Source organism: Hippocampus zosterae, chromosome 20 (genome assembly GCF_025434085.1).
Source record: "Hippocampus zosterae strain Florida chromosome 20, ASM2543408v3, whole genome shotgun sequence".
In the NCBI taxonomy this organism is placed as follows: domain Eukaryota; kingdom Metazoa; phylum Chordata; class Actinopteri; order Syngnathiformes; family Syngnathidae; genus Hippocampus; species Hippocampus zosterae.
The window spans coordinates 808,863-828,263 of NC_067470.1; the positions used below are offsets into that span (position 1 = coordinate 808,863).

General features: G+C 48.8%; 1 protein-coding gene across 1 annotated transcript in view; it reads left to right on the top strand.

Annotated features, from left to right (window-relative positions):
* Positions 1 to 19,401, top strand: part of zgc:101569 (uncharacterized protein LOC449822 homolog) — a 265,955-nt gene that overhangs the window by 239,529 nt on the left and 7,025 nt on the right. The window lies entirely within an intron of this gene.

Consider the following 19,401-nt stretch of genomic DNA (forward strand, 5'->3'; position numbering starts at 1 on the left):
AAGAGAAAGAAGGGGCGGCACTCCCGCTTATTACAACCCCAACAAATTGTAATGATTCATTTTGATTAGTTTCTCTCCAAATCTCCGACTTTGCACGCAAAGGGCCCACGGCGCTACAAAGGTTGCGCAACACTCACGATGCACACTCGGGATGAACTCGCTAAGAAATCAATCTGCACATCGAGTAAGTGTATGAAATCGATAAGTCATGAAACGGTCCAGAATAGTGGCCGAGGTCATATAGCCAAACTGTTAATTCCTTAAAATGACTGTTATTATCCATCCAATGTTATTTTCGGACTCGCGGCCCACTTATTAGTGTGGGAAAAGAACATGTGGTCGTCCAGTCCAATGCGGCCCACAATAGTCTGCTTTGTCGGGCCTCACCTCCCTCCTGCGACACGTCGGGCGCCACATAGGGCTGGCATTGTGCTTAATAAAGTTACAGTGTCCCCCCGGACGACTCGACTTTCCTGGCGAGCGCAAGCTCGGCCCGGCGGAGGCGTGACAAGTTTGGACAAAAGGTCTTAATTGCCTGCCGCTTTGCGACGCGCCAAATTTGCCGAGCGGGGCCGCGGCCTAGCGGGGACCAAATACGTCTTCGGGGCTCTCGATTGAGCCGAGACTGGAACCCAACCAACGAGATGATTTTGTAGCCCCCCCGACCCCATCCCCCCATCTCCAAACTTCCTGTTGTGACATTCCCCTGCAGTGCAATTGTTTCGGGCGGAGGTGTACCTGCAGAGATTCTACGACGTCACTGTATAAGGTGATGGATGATTGATCCCCACCTCAACGGGGTGAGGCCGTCAGCATTCCAGGAATTCAGGGCAGAGATGCTACCTTGAGGAAATGATCACAGTTGAATGTTCTCAACATGAGAGGAAAGGGCAGTGAGGTGTGGAGCCATGATGATGAAAACATTCTATGCAACCTCGAGAATGCCTCGTGCGCTGTCAAATCGAAAACTTTTCATCCGTTAAAGGGAAAGGAGGTTGGGGGGGGGTATTCATTCACTTTAATTGTGGCTATAAATTTATGCTCATATTGTTTGCTGATGTGTTGAAGTTGCAAATGATTAAAAATGACAGAAAGTGCGCTCGCCGCAACGAGTGGCAAACAGACGCATTTGATGTTTGTCATTGGAAATCACCGGAAAGCTCAGCAACAATCATTTTGGAAAATGAATCTTCCTGCATCACCTTTTGCTAGCTGCTGAAACTCATACACATGAATGTCGCTTGACTGATGGCATCCAAAGCTGCTGCATCCTGTCTTGCCCCCCCCCCTCCACCCCCTGCCGTAACCCTCCCCAAGGGTCCTGACAACAGGGTTTGTGCGTGTATGTGTGTGTGTGTGTGTGTGTGTGTGTGTGTGTGTGTGTGCAACTGAGTGTGCTGAACCAAAGTGAGCACGCTGCATCTCCCTTGGGTTGGGAGGCCAACTGTGACAGCTCAGTCCACAGGTAATATTCGGGTGGCTAAAAGGAGAATTCCCTTGGGAGGTTTTTGGATCCGGCAGGGGAGTGAAGCTTTTCTCCAACCAACAGTGAAGGTCTGAGCAAACAAACGCGTGCGCTCGTCGCTGCAAAGGGATGCAACATCAATTGGGCGCCACTGACAAAGAGGTCAAAGCGGTCCAAAGATCAATGGTACACGCGGTGCTTTTATTTCCAAAGCCCTTTTTTATTTTGATGTTCACACATGTGGGCCGTGAGAGTGAGCACGGGCAACAACTTACCGATCCGTTTGCTATATTGAGTGACTTTTCCCTCACTTGAGTGAAAAATCCCGCCCCGAAAAGGTGACTCGTGACGTTGCCATCGGTTGGTCCTCATGCTGACGACATCTCCAGCACAGTGGCAGGGAGAGGACCATCCCCTCGCAATCATTTGGGAGTCCCAACTCAGAATGGCTAAAAACGGCTTGACGGTCGGTGCTCATCGTGTCGAGTCGATCATGATACGATGCAATTCCAAACGCCATCGATTGGGCCCGTCGGCGGAAAACGAAGACGGGAAGACGGGATCGTCAAGCCAGCGAGTCGACCGGGTGTCACGGGATGGCAAGCCCTCCCTAAACTTGCGTCACGTTGCAAACACAAACAAGATTCTCTTGAGCTGGGCGACGCGCTTTCAGGCTGCCCTTTGTCAGCGTTTTTATGAAGGAAGGCCTATCTTTGGACTATCATTTGACATCATTTACACATTCCTCCTGCCAGATGCTCCCTTGTGATATGCCGTGTGTGTTCTCTCCCTCGCAGGGCTCAATGCTTTGCTTTCTTCCCCCGCGGCCGACCCCGGCCCCGCCTTCCCGACCCCCCTCGCCTGCGCGCAAACGTATAGGGGGCCGCGGACGGCGACCGCTGGCCCAAGGGTAAAAAAGCCCTGGTCGGAGAACCCACCTTTTCTCTCCGAGGGGGAACAGACAATGCTTTGTGGGAGTCTAGCCCTTCTATTAAACGCGCCGACGCCCAGCCGCTTAAGCACGTCCGCCGAACTGTGGAGCATTGTCCGGCGCGCGCCGGCCCAGTCACATCCTTTCCCCCCGATAGGTCCCCCGTGACGATCAATGGCCCAGTTCTGCCGGATGAGCCGAGGCTTTGGCGGCACCCCGCAGGTCTCCCTAACGGGCCCGCTCATTTTGTGACTGATGGCCCGTCGCTCTCCGCCCTCTCCGCAGCCGCGGCCTGGAAGAGGCGCTCGTCCGGTCGGCCTCGATTACGGCCGCCCAGCGGGTCGGGGACTCCTCGTCGCCGCTTTTGTCGGACGGCGGCGAGCCGCGTTTGTTTCCTTCGCATTCAGCGTGACTTTTTACGGGCTCAGTAATTCTGATCGGTTTGGTTTTACGACCGCCTTGAAAGGACTAACGTCTGCCATCTCATCTGGTGGGCGCAATTAGGTTGTCGGAGGAGGCCTCGGCCGACACGTCCGTCAGACGAGGAGTGGCGCGGAGTCGGACCGCTCGGTCATAAAGGTTATATTAGCGGTTTATGCACCCGAGCGCCGCATTGTTAATGGCAAATGGCATTTACTGGGTGCAGCAAAGGGAGGCCATTCAATCCACTGTACGGTTTATCTATCATGTCAAGCGCTCCATAAAAAGCCCTCGCTAATATCAAAGGAGACGCTACACAAAGGCGCCGTCTACCCTTGGGCGAGATTTAAAGCCGCTCTTGTCTCGCGTGCGGCAAAATGAATAGTTGATATTTTCAAAATCCGTCCGAAATTAATCAAATTTAATTCCTCTTTGCCCCGTGCCTAAGTACTTGCACATGGACACACAAGAGACAGACGCGCAGCGCGACAAAGACATCGGCGCAGTGAAACAAACCCTATTAAAGTCATTTCAAGGTTTTATTTTGCATATCTGCTTCGGCGAAATAAGCCCCCGCCTCAGAAAAAAAAAAAAACAACAACAACAACACAGCGACTGATTTAATGTGCCTATTAGAATACAGTCATTAGCAACATTTGATGGAACGCTCTGCGGGGTGGCGTCCCACCTGGAATACAGCGCGCTACAAAGCGCACAAGTTGGATTTTACAGTTAACGCAGAGTACTCAATCTTCAAATTAATAAGGACGGGTTCTCAAGTGGGCCTACGCTCTTATTTGTGTTTTTCCTCTCACGTGGTGTCACGATGACAACATTTTTCGCCTGATGGTAGTCGGTAGGACCCGAAAAGTGCAGTGAGGTCGCCTGAGCAAAATGGATTCAACAAAAATGCAAACAGCAGCGCACTGGAAAAAAAAAAACATGAACTCTCTAAGTACTCGCACAAAGTCCCGAAAGCCAGAGGAGCCAAAGTAACCAAAACATGACATTAGCACGCGGACGCTCGCGACTCCCAATCCAACCAAGACAGGCAGAACTCGGGGAAGTCAATGCAAGCAAAGTGACGAGACAACGAGGCACACCTGCACAAGGTGTGAGGGAGCCCGTTGCTTCAACACAAGGGCACAAAATCAAATGGAACGGAGAAACTTGCCGCAAAATGTGACTTAATGCTCATAACGTAAGACCAGATTTTTTTTTTTCTTTCCTCGCGGACTGAAACGATGTCGTCGGAGCACCGTAAACAGCCTTCATCAAAATGGGCCCTCCCGTTTGCATTCATTCAAAGATTTGGGGTGACGACAACACAGGTTTATTGGCCAATTGTGAATTCCACGCCACGGGTAAAACAACCAAGCGCAAAAATTGCAAAGTGGGGCTGGGGTGGGGGTGGGGGGGTTTACGTATGTGCGTGTGCGCGCCCTTCAGAGAGTTTGCGTCATAAAATGTTGACGCTTGATTGACGGCTTGAAGCTTCTCGGCTAATTACAGCCAGAAGAGCGGCCTCGGAACAGATGCCACACTTGTGCAGCGATAAATGCTTCCAAGTCACTTCTTTAGGGCTGCCTGCCATGCAAGGAAATGGCATGACTTAAAGCACAAGCGCCCCGGGGGCTCTTCCTCGCCTCTTTGTCTTGTCATCCTGCATCTTTTAAATCTATTCACCGCTTCCAAACAACACAGGCAGACAGCAGCGGAGCATGCGATGGGAGGGAAAGGGGGGGGGGGTGCGGCTAAAAAAAATAAGATCCAAATCTTCCCATTTTGTAGACAGCGCAGTATTAGGTTTTCCATCAAAGAAACGCCGTCTTCTCTTGGATTTGTGGAGCAGCGCTTAAGTGCCTTGTTGTGAAGGCCAAGCTAGCGTTTGATGAAAAGCGAGCGCTCTCCCAAGTTCGGAGGCAAATATGTTCCGACTCGAGCGGCGAGAGACAAATGAGCTTGACAAGTCGCCGTTGCGTTGGGTTGAAAGTCGTCACACCTTCAAGCGTTGCCGTGTGACGGGAGAACGTTTGGCCTGGTGGTCTCTCTCCCGTCGTACTTTCAAACAGGCGGGGCGACCGGCCCGTCGGCTCCAACGTTGCGAAGCCGAATGCCGAAAATACAAATGAGCGAGCGTATGTTCTCTCTTGACTGTTTGTTCCCTTGTAGCCAAGTCTCAACGCTCTTTGGCAATTGATGATTGTCCCAAAGAATAATTAAACCGGTTTGCATTTTTCATGAGATTAATTCCTCGCTTCCTCGGCGCGGCGCCGTTGCTAACCTCACGTCTGTGCAGTCTCTGCACCTTATTAACATAATTGAAATATGTATGATCTTGCAGAAAGAATTCCCCCCTTCCACCCCCCCCCCCCCATGATAATCATATATAAGTAAGTGACAGGACCCGCATCATATGCTGATCATACGTTGTCCCCAATCCACAAACGCACACCCACATACACGCCGAGCGATGTTTTGAAAGCCGCGTGTATTTTTGGACGCATGCAAATTGACCACGCTTGGCCACCGTCTGCATGGCCTAACAAGGTGGAAGATGCGGAGGATAGAAGAAGAGGGGAAGGGGGAGGGGGGGGGGGGGGGTTGCTGCAAAAATAAGGCCAACTTTCCATGACATCACTGGGCTGGTATTAACACGTCGCCCCACTTTCCTCTCCAGTGCCACCCAAATCAGACGGCTACAGCATGGAGAGCGTGCGTCTTGCTTGTTTATTGCCTCTCCAAGTGGCGCCTTGCCAGAACCTCTGTTTTGCATTTCCTTCCAAGGCTAATTTATCACATCCTTTTCTCACTCCTCCTTCTTCTCCTTCTTCTTCTTCTTCTTCTTCTCCGGGGTTTTGTCTCCAACGCCGGGGTAGGCCGGCGTTGCCTGCGAGCAGCAGGACGCCGCGCGGCGTGATCCCGTCATCCTTTCGGGGGACGATTCTCGGAAACGTTTGCAACATTGAAAAATGTACGCTGAAGTTATAGTGTGCTTGGCGAATCGAGTCTTTGTCGAGCGGTGGCGTCGAGTCTTATTTTGAAAGTCCACTTTGTGATAAATAGGACGAAAAATGCATATCAGGCGATTGATTTCAGCTCCAGGCTAGATCAGTATCAAGCTGAAACATTTTATTGCCTCCAAAGTCACCATTTGTGGACTTTGACCAAGGAACACGTGCACACACACACACACACTGACACACACACGCGTGCACGCACACAGCTGCCAGCAACACCCCGCGTGGTTTTGATCTAATTTCCTCCCCTTTCTCCCTTTCTTCCTTTACCTTTCCTGCTGAAATTGATTTCTGCTTGTTTGCTTTGGCGGTAATAAGATCAACAGAAGGATCGCCTTTCAATGGCATACTCCGTCGAAACCCCGGGCAAATGATTTGTCCAAACTTAATAATGGAAATACTTGGGATGTATTTGGAGATGTAAACAGTAGTTGCAATCAAACGGCGCCCGAAGGGGAAGGGCTCCTTTTCGGTTGCCAAGCCTTTCCACTTAGCTTGGCGCTACACACCTCGGGCTTTCCCCGAGCACTGAGAAGAAAACGTCTCCCTCCTCCGGTCGAAGGCGCTCGGCGGAAAGCGCGTAAAGGCGCCGGTGCCGTAAACGGAACGGGAAACGTCCGACTTCGCTTTTGCGATCGTTAGCATACATTTGCTTACGGGAAGATTCAAACAATGCTTTGGTGCTTGTTGGGGTTTTTCTTTGAAATGATCAACTGCGCTTGATTATTGTTCATTGTGAGTCTTCCGAGCAACATGAGAATTTGAAGGCCAGATGTTTTCGGCTTTGCAGAACAATTCCCGAAAGAAATTGCACGGCAGGCCGTAAGTCGGCATTTTGGGAGGCACCAGAATTCCAGCCGACGCCCTCCGTATATTCAAGAACGTGGGAATGTTCGACAAAGTGTGACAAAATGACGAGGACTTCTTTTTCCAGCCTTTTCGGGTGCTGTCGCCGTCCCGATACTTTTGTTCGGGACCCGTCTTTGCCTCTTTTTCTGCCGGTTTAAATGGACATGTTGCGATGAAGGCGCAGCCCGCGTTGCGTCACATTGCGACGCCCCTGCCGACCATCCTGGCGTTCGTCATGAGTCCCGAATTGACCGCTTTCCTTGTTTGAGTTGGGTCTGTGTCACTGCGTGTTTGTTGATTTCCCCTCCGGTGGATGGCCGGAACCCTTTCATTGTCTCACCGATGTGACCAAATATGACTTTACTTTGTTGTGTGAACCCCGCCCCGGAAAAAAAAAAAAACACCTTCCTCACGCAAGTCTTGCACTTTGAAAGGTTGACTATTTCCAAGCACAAAGGAAGTCCTTTTCCCCCCCCCTTGTTTGACTGTCAGCACCTAACCACGCAAGCTGGAATGAATTAAGGAGCATCCCGGATCCAGAAAGCCACTGCAGCTGCAGTCAGCAGCCCTCTTCCCCCAAAACAGTCACGTTCACGGTGCGTTTAGTTCCGTAACATGCCCGCCGTCGCATGGAGCCCTTGTGACCAGGCCGCAGAATCCAGATAAAAGCTTTGCGCCTGCCTGCTTCAAGTTTGAAATTTAAAAAAAAAAAAAAAACTCTCCGACATAAATGGATTCAGTGTGAAATGCACAAATGGAGATGTGCCGATGGTTTGAAAATGTGCAATTAGGACAGCCGGACAGCCGTTTGAGAAAGCCAGCGCATGGCGACCAACACAAATCCGCCGTAGAACAAGTCTTGAGGCGAAAACTTGTTTCCATCACATGCTGGAATCAATCCTTGCAGATTGGTTTGCCTTCACAAACGCAAGGCCTCCACATTCAGCACATGTGGGGTTGGCTTTATTTTGTTTCTCTCTGAGACATGAAACACGAGCAACTATCCAATTTGTTCTTATTTGCCCTCAGAATTTGCTGTGGCTTCATTTGCTTTGGAATTCCGGCCTTTTATTCCATTGAATGTTCACACGATGTTCTCGTAGGAAGTATTTCAAAGTCCTTATATTCATAAAAAACCTTTCAAAAGTCACTCGAGTTCAAAGTTCTTGCTCTCTCATGTTTTTTTCTTACATCCCGTGACATTCAACCGCATTCGTTTATTGGATGGTGTATGACCAATTGCATATACAGCGCAAATATTGCATTGTTTTATTATATTGCTGGTCAAAAGTCGATCAAGTTCAAATGGACATTGTTCCACAATCAATTATTTCCGGGGGTGCAAAAAAGGAGAACTTTCCAGATATTCCGATGTGTGCGGTGCATCATTCATTCAATCATTCATTCAACTTCCGTACCGCTTGATACTCACTAGGGTCGCGGGGGGTGCTGGAGCCCATCCCAGCCGTCTCCGGGCAGTAGGCGGGGGACACCCTGAATCGGTTACCAGCCAATCGCAGGGCACACATAGACGAACAACCATCCACGCTCACACTCACACCTAGGGACAATTTAGAGTGTTCAATCAGCCTGCCATGCATGTTTTTGGAATGTGGGAGGAAACCGGAGCACCCGGAGAAAACCCACCCAGGCCCGGGGAGAACATGCAAACTCCAGACAGGGAGGCCGGAGCTGGAATCGAACCCGGTACCTCTGCACTGTGAAGCCGACGTGCTAACCACTGGACTACCGGGCCGCCCATTTATACATTTATATATATATATATATCTATAGATATATAGATAACGGCATTTTTTGTGTGTGTGTGTGTTCTGGAACAGAAATTGAGCGTTTTAAAAGTGGGGCAAATAAAGAGCAGGACTGATGTTTGTGGGAGGAGCCTCTTAAAACACCTGTCTTGAGACCGCGGGACGGGCCCCCAAGGCAGGCGGCTGTCAATCGCTCCTTCCGTTGTTCTGTCATCAAGGAAAAGGTTTTTGAAAAGATCAACCATTTGCAAGCGCCAACCGCCCCTTTTTGAAACTTTTGATTTGTGACTTGGCAAGAATATGCAAAAGGCCTTTCGAGTTGAAGGCGTTTGCTTCCCCTTCGATATCATCTACACAAAACTCGCCACCACATTTGAATGGGAAAACCCGTGCGGCGCTCTTCTCTTGCGGCGCGTCATTTGACTGTGATGTAAATTAGTCGCGGCTTTTGAACGGCCGCTTTATGGCCAAATGCTGATACTGGGATGAGGGGGGGAAAAAAAGAAAAAAAAACTTATCTGGATTTGACTGCCGCTCACCTTTTTTGGTGAGCGCGGCCAGCTGAGAGGGCTCCTTTTACTAATCGCTCTTTTGACAACAAACACGAGCTGTTTGGGGCCAAAGACGTTCTTGTGGCGGGTGCACTCACATAAAACAAATCCTTCACCGGGTGGGGGGCGGGGGTGGTAATACTTTGTCATATATGTAAATATATATGTATGTATATGTGTGTCTATATGTCTACTTCTTCCTTTCATAACTTTGCTGCTGTGAATGGGGAATTTCTCCATTGCGAGACTAATAAAGCTTTTCTTATCTTATCTTATCTTATCTTATCTTATATATCAGATATAGATAGATACATTTTACACATTTATTATTATTATTGGATACATTTTTCACTGTGGGTGCGATGTTTGGTTACACACGGAAGCTGTCAGGCTTATACCGACAGAGTCGATCCAATCTGGGCAGATTCTCGTCCCATTTGGAAGAGGCCCGATTCTGATCTGAGGAGATCCTATTCTACAGTCTGGCCCCTTTCTTTTTGTCTTTGCGCGATCATGAGGCATGTCCAAATTTGGCTCGATGGGAGGAAAAAAAACAAGTCAGTTGAATCATGTCGCGCCAATCCAGTCTCCAATTTCACAGATTTCAATTGATTTGGTGTTACAGTCCTTGCATTGATGCTATTTTAACTGTGACGCGCCCGCAGTCGACTCGCTTGGGCAACTCCAAAAGGACACCCCCTCGCGCACGGCTTCCGTCTGAACAGACTAAACGGACGTGCTGTCGTTTCTTGAAAAAATCAATAAGTCAATAAACCGAAGGTCCGCCTTGTGGAAAGGGCCTGCGCGCAAAGCCGTGAGCGGCGGCGGTCGTCATCCTGTTGCGAAGCGCAAGGCAATGAAGGAGGGAGGCCCATCATAAATTGAAATGAGAAAAAAGCCCGAGCGGGACGGAAGGGAGACCCTTGGCTCTCTTCCGAGGTCATCGGAGGAGGGGGAGCAGCTGTAACGAGCGCGCAAACAAGCGGCCCAAAGACAAAAAGAGGAGGATGGGATCCGCCGATCACTTGCCTGCAGTGAAATCTCCTCGGCGCGCTCGAACGTTGCGAGAGAGGTCGGCTGAGGAATGGCAAGGAGGGAAGCAATAATGGACGCGGCGGCTTTTGCTACGTCCCGCGTGGAGAGTTCATGTCGGGAGGCTGTCGTAAAAAAAAAAAGCCACCGTGTGCCAATTGAGCGGCTACAATTAACAGATTAGAGTGATAAAGAGCTTGCGTGGCTGTGAGGCACAGCGGCTGCCACCCCGGGCCCTCGGGCCTCCACCGGTTTGAAGGGGGGTGGGGGGGGGGGTGAAGCGCTGATGAAGGGCCCAGATAATCTCTTCCTCGCCCCCCCTCCCCCCTCTCCCCACTCCTCGCCTCCCACTTCTCCCCACCCGATCCTCGGCGCTGCGTGCCCCGGAGCACCTTTTGGCAAATACCTGCTCAATATTCGAGAGAATGGGAGGGGGCGGAGCTGTTGGGCGTCTGCACAGGGGAGATACAACACAGCAACAACAACAAAAAAAAGCCTCTTGAAAGAAACAAACAAACAAAAAAAAGCGGAACATCTGCTAAAGTGATTGCGGGATAAATATGTTTGACAATTATTGTTTACAGTGACAGTGGTAACAGTGTCGGCAGCCAAATGGCGAGCTCGCCATTTTCCTCCATTTTGCTGCGAAGCAGATGGGCCCGGCGCCATCCATTAGCAAGCTGTCAAAAGCTTCGCTCTCAACTTACTTTTATGTCTTCTTTGCACTGCCCTCCCTATTTGCCAACGACCGCGATGAGTGCAAATCAGATAGCTAGTGCACCCCCGCCCATGTTTAATGTTCAAGAAATGTTTGTTTCCCCCCCACTTGACATCATCTTATTGTATTCGGGATTCTTCTCTGCGTCTCTGCTGGTTGCTTTTCATTGTTGACTTCACCACATGATGGCAAATACAATTGGGACATACGGTGCATGTTTGTGGTGATTCAGCAGTCGCTCTTTTTTTTGGGGGGGGGGGGCGGATGAAGATCCGCCGTGGATCAAGGCGACTGAATTGGAAGGAGGAAGCCCATCAACGGGAATGGCAAAGGCGTCGTCGCTGCTCTGAGACAAATGGATCGTTTGCGATCTATCTGTGCGACGTGCAAGAATCGGGTGAGACGGCGGATAAGGCCGCCCGCCCGCCCGCCCGCCCGCCGACCGAGAAGTGTTCCGACCCGCTTTACCCGGCGCCAGCCCCTCGTTGCTGCTGTGAATCTGCCCAATCAACTAATGTGTTGGGAACAATTAACCCCCGACACCCCATCGCTTGTAATTGGCACCTATTAGGGGGGGCTGCGGGATTCCTTGCTCGACAAAGTGGCGAGGGAGCAGCGGAGTGGCGGCGGCGGCGGCGGCGGGCGGAGGTTTGATGGGTAAGCAAAGTGCGAGAGCGACGCATAACCAACATTTAATTATCAATGAGGTTTTCGCAACACTTTAGAGGGGCCCCGGGCGTTGTTTCTTTCGCTTGCTGGTAATGGGCTCTTTTTAATGGCACTTGTGTTAAACACGGGGGCTGCCACTGCCAAAGCCTTTTACTTGTGGCTCCTTTCAATAAAGACCCTGCGCCTCGTTCACACTTTCGGGGTGTTGACACCAGGCCACTTCACCTTCATGCTCGATTTCAAGTCCAGCGCTTCACATTTTAACAATGCGAACGAGCTTTTGCTTGCGATAGCCGATCGCTTAGCAAGCAAAGACAATTTGCAATTTTGAGATATTTCAGGAAGAAGCAAAATGGCTTTGGCGGGCCGGATCTGGCCCTCCGTCCTTCACTTTGATACCCGTGGAGTATTTTTACCAAAGGATTGTTAGAATTCCGATTCGCACATCCTCAGATGCGGTTCCACTGTATTTAAAATGCAAAACTTCCCAGGCCCTGCGGCCTGATCCTTCGCTCTTTGTGGCCTGAGCAAAAAAAAAAAAAAAAAGTGGGGGATGATCTCCAGCATGCCACGTATGACCCAGTTTTTTGAGCCTTGTTTTGGGGGAAAGGGACTTCAGCGCACCCTCCGTCAACACCGGCTCCCGTAATGTGTCCGAGCAGATGCCAATCAAGACCCTGCGCAATGACAAGCTGGAGATGACACGGCGACGGTTCCTCTCTGCCGCACGCCTCGCGAGCAAGCCGACGCGCCGGTGATTACGGCCTTACGGTGCCAAGCCGCATGTTGACTTGGATCAAAGCGCCCAGATTGACAAAGGAGACACAAACGCATCTGACGATTGGGAGAGCTTGAGATTTGGGCCGCACGAGTGTTCGCCGGTGTTGCGTGAAAACTTGTCAGATGGCGTTGGCGCCAGGTTCCCCAAAGCATGAAACATGAGGAAGTGCAGAAAGCGGAAGCTCCAAAGTCATAAGAGTCTTCATGTGTGATGTCAGCAAATCTCATTCAATTTCAGCTCAGAGAGCCTCTGGACCGCCGCAAGGTTTTTGCAATGGGTCTGCGATGTTTAAAACTCATTTGAAACTTTGGTCGATGTTTCAAAATGTCCTCGCAATCTCCAAAGTATTTGCGATGAAAATTCAGAAATCAGCTCATCTTGCTCCTCCATGGAGATGTTTGCAGGTCGAGGAGGAATCATCAAAATCCGTCTTCAGGTTGAAAATCAGGTTTCAATTACTCGCGTTACAAACGATCTTTTCATTTCTATTGTCAACTTTTTGTGGGTCTTCTCAAAGGCACGGAGAGAGAAGAGATGGATTCAGTCGAAGAGCGAAGGAGTGGGTGGGGGGAAGGGGGGGGGCGGCATATTTGACAGTCCACTGGCATGAAAGTCAGACCCCCCGAGCAAAAATAATTCATGGAGAAAATTACAGTTTGGCACGTTTGTGTCAATATGCATGTCAAAAAGGTAATTGGCAAATTGTTCTGCAGTGTCGAGTCACGTCGGCGGCGTTTGGCCTGTGGTGGGATCGAGCGCGTCTCTTCCCAGGCTACGGGAGGCCACGCGGGCCGAGCTCCCGCCGCTAATAACTCGCCTTTGCGCTAAGAACGGAGCCGCTTCTCCTCAAGCCGTCACATCCGCTTTGCGGGGAGCCAACTCAAAAAACGCAGAGGGCGCCGCTTCATGACTTCGGAACGCAAGTGCGTCAGAAGATAGCATTCGGCAGCAACAAGCGGAGTCAAGGTGACGATGATTTTTATCGCGTCTCGTTCCAGCGGGGTGGAGGGCGTGGCCTCCGGCGGCGCACCTGTCACCCGCTTCCTACCCACTAACCGGCCGCCGATATCAACTCTGCCGTGCTGACGACCGGCTGCCGTCGGGTTTTGAAATGTTGCTTGCAAGTGCCTGATGATTCCAGACATTCACGACGCCATGTTTTGCATGTTTGTGTTTTGTTATCCAAGTCGTTCGTGTGGTTTCTCTGTTGCTATTTGATTTCCTCATCCTTTCAGCGATAAGCAATTTCCATTTCTCTTTTCCCTTGCCTTTTGCAAGCTCGTTTGGTTTTTCACGGTGGATTTTCGTTGTACTTGGTCGCTCTCGCGTGCCGTCAATGGACAAGTTGCTGTCAACTGTGATCTCCGTTTATGTTTGTGCAATCGCGGAGCACTCGACGCAAAAAAAAAAAAAAGACATTCCGTTATGTTTTCATTGGGTAGTTGTCTTTGTTTTCTTTTTAGAAAAAAAAATCGGAGTTTGTATCGTGAATTCTCTTTTAGTCATTTCTTTAAATGGGTTTGACAAAGTGTTGTTTATGATGCCGCTCTTGGGTGACATTTTTGCGCCTGCTTTGAAAAAAAAAGAAGCAAAAAGGTTGACTCAAACTCGATGAGGAAAAGAGCAGTTGTAATTTTTGGAATGCAAACGATGGCTTTGCGAGAGGCAAACTATACATTGAGCAAAAATGCAAATGGCGCAAGTAATAACGGGGAGATAATGGCATTGTACACGCGTTGACGTTCACTGGAATCGATGAAATAAATTGCAAAGGTGCAGTGATCCACACGGAGGCCTTGGTTTGGGGGCGGGGAAAGAGAGGGGCGGTGGGGAGAGCAATCGTTAAAGGGCCAAGCTGCGAGTTGATTAGGTTCGGTGGGTGGGGGGTGTGGGGGGGGCGGAACCAGAGAGCGAGCGAGAGAGACAGAGAGAGCGGAGTCTAAGTCCTTTATCATGGGGAGGCACCGCGTGGCCTGCAGCTATTGCCGGCCTGAAGCAAAGTACCACGGAGAAGAGAAAAAAAAAGAGGAGGAGGGGAGGAGGGGAGGAGGGGGGGCGGTGACGGAGGGAGGCGGGGGTCTATCATCAAACTTCATAATAGCTGCTCGGGCTTTGCCACAGCTGCGCGGTGACCCTTTGATTTTGCTGTGATGGAACAGATCGCTCACGATGTGAAACGGTGCAAAATTATCATGTCTATTAATTCAGTCAGACATGCGTGCACCCGTCACGCGCAGGCGCGCGCACGCCCACACGCACGCACGCACGCACGCCTGCCTGCCTCCCAAATCTTTTCTGTCTTGTGCCATTTCTTCGGCTTGGAAATGTCCTCGCAAATGCTGCCAGTCGTTTTTCATCATTGACTCGCAGACAGTAAAGCCGCCGTGTGTGTCCGTGTTTGTGCGTGCGCGTCCCTTTCGAGAAAGGGGATGGGAGGCGGGGGGGGGGGGCTGCAACGGACGTGCATAACCCATCCATTTTCGTACACTTACTCAACCGGGAAACGAACGATTACAGTTCCACTTTTCAAGGCTGCGCGAATGTCTCATCTTAGTCAGGATTTGTTTACTGCCTTTGTTTTTTTTTTCTGTGTGTGGCGTTTTTTGTATTATTTTTATTATTATTGTTATTATTATGACAGCGAGTGCTGAAAAACGTGACAATAAATCAGCAGGAGTCTAGGAATCGTAGTCGTTCGGATTTCGGACCTCGGTTGCACATGATTCAAATGGTGCGATCATTTGAATCGCTTCTGGTAGAAAATGACGATTATCGTGATTATTGTGGCTCTTATTCGTAGTACTTGGTAGTGTGAAACATTTATTTTGGTGCATGCAAACACTTTGTTTTTTCTTTTTTCTACCCCCCAATTTTGCTGCTGTGGACTGTAAATTTTCCCAGTGTGGGACAAATAAAGGATATCTTATCTTAGTATTTAAATAGTTGATTGTGTGTAACTTCGCTTACAGAACAAAGAATGAAATGTATTCTTGCGGACGTGTTGTTGTGATTGTTGCCGCCTTGCTCTTTTTTTTCATCAATGTTCATGCGGTGACCTCGAGCGTCTAGAAAAGTGTCTCTGGGGCATTGGTCCTCAACCGCCGGTCCGCGGACTTTTTACCACTCCGCAGGGCATTTGTTACCGGGCCGCACATAAAGAGCTTGCCTTAAGTCCGTTTTATTTATTTCGGAATACGAAAGCTGTTTTATTTTGAAAAATTACCGGATTCTCCGTTACACCCGTCTGTGTCACCTTGACTCACGTCAAATCACGCTTCTCTGTCACGTGACCGATTACGGCTAAAAATAAAATGCCGCACCTTGCAAAATGGCGGCGGCTTTAAAAGTACGTTCGAGACAACTGGATTAAAGTTATGGCTGCATACTCTGAGATCGCCACAATAGCACTGTTGCTACTTCCGACATCCTACCTGTGTGAGGTGGAGTTTTTTCTGCAGCAGCTGCAACTAAAACGGAATAACGAAGTAGACTGGACATAAACCACACACTTGATGAGGTGTCATTGTCTCCTATTGGCCCAAGATGGGACCGTCTGGTTGAAGAAAATCAAGCTCGGGGCTGTGGTGAGTCGTCATTTTCATGCACTTTGAATTTGCCTTTTATGGTACTTTGTGTTGCGGCCTGATGAGACGCTCCTTGTGTTTATTATTCAATTTCGAAAACACCACAGTTTTCATGCAGATCATACCATATTGCTGTATTTTGTTGTATTAATCCGCCGCACCTTAAATGCCGGTCCGTGAAAATATTGTCATAAACCGGTGCGTGGGGCAAAAACGGTTGGGGACCCCCAATCGGGTATTATTTGAGCTTTTTCTTGACTGTATTATTATTGCCATTTGAAATACTCCCCCCTACCCTAATTTATATGGAAAGCGCCAATAAGTAAAAGCAATCATTTCATGAAATTGACAATGAATTTTATGTAGATGATTTTGACCACTGATGCCATTTTGGGGCTGATTCATTATGTTGCCGTCAATATTGTCAATATTAATGAGGTTTTTTTTTTCAACTCCCAAATATGAGCATGTTGAATGCTGACGGTGTGTTAGGGGCCTTTCATATGAAGTGAGGTTTAGTTGTGTTTTTTAGGGCGAAAAGAGTGTGAGCAAAAGCTGGGGGGGGGGGGGGTGCAAGTTGATTGAGATGGCGTGTGCCTGGCTGACGGGAGCCAGTGAGGGACAAAGACCCAGCGAAGCCACGGCCACTGGAGCAATTATTCCTCCACGCTGCATTTGGATTAGTGCAATGGAAAGAAGCATATGTTTGGCCCGGGGCGACACTCTCCCCCCCCCCTGGCTGACTGCAGAGGATGCTGAGAGAGAGGGAGAGGACGGGGGGGGGGGCGGAGAAACTAAAAATTGAACGACATTAAGAGAACATAATTGTAATCTGCTTTTTTTTTTTCTCGGTACTGTCGCTGAGGGAGACGCTGTCGTGAAATTGTCAAAGCTTGGACAACGACAGTGTTCGTCAATAATAGAGAAGAAATAGTCAGAATAATAAAGCCCGAAATGTTGCAGAATCATATTGAACGTGGATTTGCATGAGTCGTTTTTCATAATAATAATAATAATTTTCTGGAAGTGCCAATTGCTTTGTTTCTTTAAAGCCACTTCGAGTTTTCTAATCGCTTAGCTAATGTCTCACGTAATCAAGAGCGATTTGGCAGAGTCGTTGACCTCTCTTGGCTTCTGAGCCCCGGCCAAGGGGCCCAAAAGGGGGTCAGGCCCGGGCTCGGAGGGGGCGGGGGTCTTGGTGGACACCTAGACCCCCAAATGACGGCCGATGTCAGAGTTGAAGACAATTAGCTCATTTTGCGCTTCATTGCAACAACTTGCCGTCATTCGATTGCACCGATGGGCGTTTCAAATGTGGTTGAGGGCAAGTCTTTCTCTTGTCCGAGGCGTTTCTTCAAATCTCATTTCGAAACGCAACATAAGCAGCTTTGATTGACAAACGAGGTTTGCGTTTGACAATGTTTGAGATAGTTGGTGAGGGATTTTTTTTGGGGGGGGGTCACTCCCTATATGTGGAGTTGCTCGCCACTGCAAACTATAATCCAGGCGGTGAAATTAATTATGGAATTGGAATGCTTCATGAAAATAACAATGATAATCAACGGATGCATTACAAAGTGCTTGTCGTCTGAGTTCATCCATTGAATGCGATTTTTTTTCCTTACCTGTTTTGTGCTCTATTCTCCTATTCAAACCTTTTTTCCAATGCTTTGAAATACTTTTTGCGCTATTATAAGGACACCCGGGCTCAGAAATGCCGTTTCAAAACAGTCACAATAATAATTATAATAATCATAATAATATTAATAATAATAATATTAATAATCATCATAATATAAGATTACATTTATTTGTCTCAAAATGGAGGAATTCCCAATTTACAGCAGCAAATTATGAAAGGGAGAAAGTAGAAGAAGCCTGACAGCAGTCTGCAGAAACTATACTGTATAATCATCATCATCCTCATACAAGCGCGTTGGCGTGCACGCGTGCACGCGTGCGTGGTTGCAGGCAGCGCCTGCAAGCGGTACAGTGCACACTACATAACGGCGAGGCCGCTGCAGGCTAATGAGGCCACGCGTGACACCCACTTGCAAGCTTTGCAGCAGCATCCGAATACGTTGTGGCCAGAAAAAAAACAATGCGCCAAAGTGTGGCGTGCACAATGAACAGGCGATTAAAACACACACACACACACACACACACGAACGTACCCAAACGACCGATTTGTAAAATATTGGCCAGCCTGCACGGTGGCTGACATAAATGTGCTTCGTACTTTTTTTTAATGTTGAAAATAGTCGCAGCTCTCATGATTAATTACTTACTTGACTACTGTCGAATGCGCATTGGAAACTTTGTGGACAAATATATATTTGTCATCTCTTCATGAATGTCAAGCAGGATCAACCTCACACAGCCTTGCTGTGATCGCTCGCTCGCTTTTTTTTTTACATTATTTGAACTTTTTTATATATATTTTTTGCAAATGTGTTTTCTCTCTGACTCGTTCGAGGGAGGCGTTCAAGTACACTAGCGCCTTCATTTTTTCCTCCACTTTGTTTTATCGATGCCTACTAGGAAATCCTTCGAAACCGGAACCTCCACCTGTTTAAGTCGAATCAAATGACATCCGAATCTTCATTCATACTCGCATGCGCACGCAAACGACACGAGAGTAAGATCGGAGATTTCCTTAACGCCCCAAATTGGTCACACAATCACCCAAACGTCGCCATCCTCTTGATTTGTCATTGCAATTGTGGAGCCCCTGTGAGGGGGGTCGGATGGTGCAATGCATTGTTCCAGATTCGATATTTCGAGCGCGCCGGTCTCACCCTGCAAATGTTCAATTCAACTTGGCCGCTGATACATTTATTCAACAATATTACCCGTTTAATCCGATTTTTTTTCCTGTTGTTGCTGGTTATAAAGTGACTGTTTACCATAAACAAGAGCAGCCGGCTAGTCTCTCTCTGTCTCTCTCTCTCTCTCTCTATCTCGCTCTCTCTCTTCTCCCCTTTTATGAGGGAGCGAGCGAGCGAGCTCTATTGTGCCCGAGGACAGGATCCCACACATACAAAAGTGAGGAGAGGAGCCAACAAAAATACAAGCCCATGACTGACAACAATGCCTCACCTGCTCCAATGCAGCACGTCGCACCCATGCCAAGGACATGCTCAAATATATCTATTTTTTAAATCCCCTGCAAAATAAAATGTACTAAAAAATATAGCCCAAGCCCAGATTGAAGTTGCAAATATTTCTGAGAGCACCTCGGCGGAATATTCACTCTGATAAGGATGAGCGATATATTACGCAACGGGTTTGCATGCATCTCTGCACACCCAATCAAGCCGAAAGGCCACACGCAGCAGCAACACACACGCACACACACGAGAGAGAATCACACGACGGCAGTGATTATACACCGAGAGGCAAGCAACATAACAAATATTTGATGCATGTCTTCCAACAATGCGGCAGACCAGCAGGGCTGTATATACACCCCAGAGGCCCCCCCCCCCTCTCTCTTGTGCACGCTTCAAACGCGACTCTATATGCTTCATTGCAGGCCCGCATACCAATCTGAAGGCTTTCTTTTTTATTTTTATTATTATTATTATTATACTTGTGGGAAAACTGTGAGTT